Source organism: Oncorhynchus nerka, linkage group LG22 (genome assembly GCF_034236695.1).
Source record: "Oncorhynchus nerka isolate Pitt River linkage group LG22, Oner_Uvic_2.0, whole genome shotgun sequence".
Classification (NCBI taxonomy): Eukaryota; Metazoa; Chordata; class Actinopteri; order Salmoniformes; family Salmonidae; genus Oncorhynchus; species Oncorhynchus nerka.
This window is the reverse complement of record NC_088417.1, coordinates 44,037,800-44,042,520: the sequence shown is the minus strand read 5'-3', so window position 1 is coordinate 44,042,520 and position 4,721 is coordinate 44,037,800. Positions and strand designations below refer to the sequence as shown.

The window sequence follows — 4,721 nt, the reverse complement described above, 5'->3', positions numbered from 1 at the left end:
TGCTCTGTGCTTAACGGCCCCCTTGTCAGCCAGGATAAATAGCCCAGCAGCCCTGATTGCTAAATTATATCTTCACTTAGTCATCTATCAATCACACGCCTGCATTAGGAAGAAGGCAGGACCCCCCCTCCCCCCCACCCAATCCAACCCCTGACAGCCTGATAGAAGCAGGGGGAGAGAGGAGGGAGGGGATGAGCCCAGTGGGGTTAAGTGCAGTGAGGGTGTGATGTGTGGCAGGGAGGAGAGGAGGGAGACAGAGAGAGAGAGAGGGAGGAGGTTTCTCTTCTCTCAGAGATCCATTAGCTAATGGATGTCTTGAGCCCTGTCACTTATCCCCACTACCGTCACCACACACTCATCTACTACGCTTCAGAGACGGAGTGTGTGCATGCATCCGATGTGGATACAACGTGTTTGTGTGTGTATTCCTATATTCATTGTGACTTCAAGTGTCCCTAAATTCAGTGTGATAAATTAACTCAATATGAGAGAGCACATGTGTCATGGGACTTAAACTCATTGATGTCAATAAGACATCTGTGGCTCGCTCTGCTTTGATCAGGCCTTGAGGCTTAGGAATAGGAAAATAACCTTCCCATACACCTCCACATACACGGACACACACACACACACACACACACACACACACACACACACACACACACACACACACACACACACACACACACACACACACACACACACACACACACACACACACACACACACACACACACACACACACACACACACACACACACACACACACACACACACACACACACACACACACACACACACACACACACACACACACACACACACACACACACACACACACACACACACACACACACACACACACACACACACACACACACACACACACACACACACACACAGTCTCCGCCTGCAGCCTGGCTGATCAATAACCCGGAGCAGGGCACATCTGTCTAATTAAGAAGGCCTTCCTCACTGAGCATTGTTTGCGAAAGCAAACTCGTCGTGACGTCTGAAGCGCCTGGCACTTCACTAACGCTTTCCATTATGTGAGCGTCTCCATTCGGTGTCTATGACCACGCAATTGGCAGTGTGATGAAAATCGCAGAACATCACAGGGCTTGTGAAATGTGCTTGATGTGGTAGCTAGCTCCACGGCACACAGACAGACGATCCAAAAATCACAGTTCCAGGACCATCTCGGGTCCTTTTCCCCCTCGTATTCAGATCCCCGTGATGCTCCGCACGGCCGGGGAACCGTGTGAGGTCAGCAGAACGAGCGTTTTACAAGCTAATCAGATCCGAGTGGCTCAAATTAAATGTGCACAATGAAAAAAGACACTTCATTCCCGCTGAGGACCGTAAATGCAAATGATGAATCAATTACATGCAAAGCGCATATCAATTAATAACTTAGGAAGCCATCATTAATATGTTAAAGGAAACTAGCTGGGCATATTCACCATTCCATTAGGCTGTAATACATTAATTAACTAATTAAAGCAGGATTCTGATCCAGAGGGGAGGAACCCTTTCATTTGTGATCTAGATGAGAGATGTGCAGGCCTCCACTCTGATTTGATTGGGCCATTCAGGTTCACTGCTTTGATGACGTCATACCCGGGCATTGCCCTGCATTCAAACCCATCCAGTACGACTTGAACATGGGATAAATCCTGTGAAATGCTATATGATTTTGGCTTGGCATGGCTGAGTTTATAATGGCGCTGTGACAGTGGGTGTGTAATGAAATCGTGGATACTCAAATCTCACCGTGTTGCGGGTCCAGAAACTAGCTTTTATAGTGTGTGCGTTTTTTGAGTTTGTAGAGTGTGTTGGTGCCCCAGTATATCACGTCACGGGGAAATGCAACAAAATGTTACCAAGACAAAACAGCTTCACAAAGACAACAAGAACATCAACAGTTTCACAGACAAGAGGGAACTTTAATTAAATATTGTGAAAGTTGAAAAGTTATTTTACAGTTCAAAGTTAATCCCCCCAAAAAAAAAAGAAGGAGATCATCTTTACAGTAGTTTCATTTTCTCTTTTCCTTGTCCATCAATATATAACTGCTCTGTGTGTCCAGTCAAAGACAAGGCTTGGTAAGAGAAATGGAGAGATGGGATCAAAAGGGTGACAATAGGATTCAGAGAACAATTTCATTCATTTTGTTGACCAGGTGGCCACCTCCCTGACAGGGATGGCTCTATACTCTTGGCTGGGCGGTGACACAGTAAACCTCAAACGTATCTGTCCCTGTACCCGAAAGACAGGAGAACTGAGTCACAATGCATACAAGCTGAACTCATCATTACACAAGTGCATTTTACAAGAGACTCCCTCATCCTCAGAATCCTCAGTTTAAATTCTCCCCCTCCTATAAAGTCACTTAAAAAAATATCCGTCAGCAATTAAATTAAAAAGCCACGTTCTCTTTCAGAGGACTGTTAGCGCGAACACACACACGCGCACACGCACGCACGCACACACACACAAAAGACTACAAAGAGTGGTCATATGACCCATGTCAGAGATAAACAGGTGGCTCAATTTGTATATAAAGGGAGGGGAAGAGAACAGGGGGAGAGTCAGAAGAGGGCAGTAGCAATTGTCGAAGCAAGGGTGTAAAATGACTTGTGTGTACAGATTATTGTGCTGTCATTTAAAACTGTTCATCATCAGATCTGTTGTTGTACCATAACCTTTCTCAAACAGAATCAAACAGTAGATAGAATATGGCTTCACCATCAACCCACCCCTAGCTGTGTATATGAGAGAGGAGTATGAAGGGGAGGCTTGGCTTCAAATGAGTATTGCAGTGCACCTCACTCCTCTCCTCCTCTCCACCACCACTCCTTACCCCTCCAGCTGCTCAACACATTAAATATTTATCCTCCCTTCTCTTCTCAGTCATCTCATCACAGTGTCCTCCCCCCATCAGCCAGCCAGCCCCATCCACCACCTTGCCTCCCTCCCTCCCTCCTCTTCCTCTCTATCCTACAGCTCTCCTCTTCTCTTACTACCTGCCACTCTCTCTGCCTTGCCGTGCCGAGCACTCACTGTGACAGGGAAAACAGGTAAACATTCCTCAGGGCTCCAGGATAAGGAACAACTCCACTTGTGCTACCCCCTCTCTATATTTTGCTTGTTGCACCCATTTTGAAGTATGTTAGCAGAGCACTGGTGGGGTCTCTACTCTACACTGACGGCTGTGGCTTTGCATTGTTAAGGCATCTAAACTGCTGGTTCAGATTTTGGTGAGACAACAGAGGGGAAAGGGAAAATAAGATGGAAGCAAAATTCTGGGTGAGGGGGGAGTATTTTCATATTTTTTGCCAAAAATGGTCTTCCTGCTTTTAGCACACAAATGCATCGCTAGGAGGAGAAAACCCATGCATATTGTTTGTTTTTCAACAGTATCAGTTCTTCTGAAAGCCAAAAAATCTAAGCAAAAAAGATATTTATATGATATACTTATATACTCTCAAAACCTATATAACTAAATACTATAAGAATAATATGCTACTTTTACCATGTGATAAAACAAATCCAATATCAAGACAAAACGAAAACAGCAAAATGTTCATTAACTAACAAATGATACAAAAATAGACAATGGCTTTAGGGTGGATGGAATTAGAAATGAAAGTATGGCTTAAAACAAAAACAAAAAACAAAAAAACATACCAATGAAATGTATCAAAATGACATTTAAACATGGAACATGGTAGACAACCAAATAAAAACAGATCGGTACTGTCACAAAATGCAAACATACACATGAAGGATGATGAAGAAGCAATGTACAAATTCAGGAGATACATACATTATTTATATGGATATTTTACATACTGTATATCCCTTTTTACTATCCAAAATCTCCGAGCTAAAGTTGATGAGATCATTTTGAGTATGTAGTAAACATGACATCCGTGACACTATATTGTAAAGCTGCCTTAAGACTTCTTTAAATGTATAAATATATCTTAAACAATGACTTTGGCAAAAAAAAGACAAATCACAAAGACTAACAAATGTATTACTATATACAAAAAAAACACACATCACACAAGAAAGCAAAAAAAAACAACAATTGAAAAGGTTGGATTCAGATATTTGCTAGGCATCTGAGGAGTCGGTAACTTTTACAGTGCTGGCTATTCCATTGATCACCATGGCAGCTGGGACACCACTACACACCTCACTGTTGACTCATTAGTCTGTCTTATAAAGTGTCTCCCAGTATTCCGTTTCTCAGATCCTAAACTGTTGTACGGTAGCATGGTGGAATAAGAAGCACATTTTTAATGGCCGGCCCATGATCACAGTTTCATGGTGAGAGCATAACAAACAGAACAACTATAATAATACAACATTTTAATTCACACGATATAGCAAAAGTGAAATGGCAACACCCTTTAAAAATGTATGGTTTCCTTCATTGAGATTTTGTGGTGGATGGCAGAGAGAGAGAGAGAGCACACTTTAACAAAAGGGGTTCTGATGTACAGTTATGGGACTTGGCTGAGCGGCTCCACAGCAAGTTAGCGGTCCAGAGTCCATACAGTAGAGACACTGTTGGCATCCAGGGCAGGTTCAGGCTCTGCTCTCTATCTCTGACAGCCACCTAGGAGCTTGGACACGATCGGTGCACTCACAGCCAACATGGGGTGAATGGCTGGTTATGTGTCATCGTGGATAAATCACTTGCTTTCTGT

The 4,721-nt window shown here is 43.3% G+C and overlaps 1 protein-coding gene across 11 annotated transcripts in view; it reads right to left on the bottom strand.

Annotated features, from left to right (window-relative positions):
* Positions 1–1,925: 1,925 nt before the first annotated feature.
* LOC115104534 (transcription factor COE1-A) overlaps positions 1,926–4,721 on the bottom strand; it is a 191,123-nt gene continuing 188,327 nt past the window's right edge. For all 11 annotated transcript variants that reach the window (XM_065007188.1, XM_065007186.1, XM_065007184.1 and 8 more), the window contains one exon: positions 1,926–4,721. This exon is cut by the window's right edge and continues 799 nt beyond it. The gene's annotated coding sequence lies outside the window, so the exon portion shown is untranslated.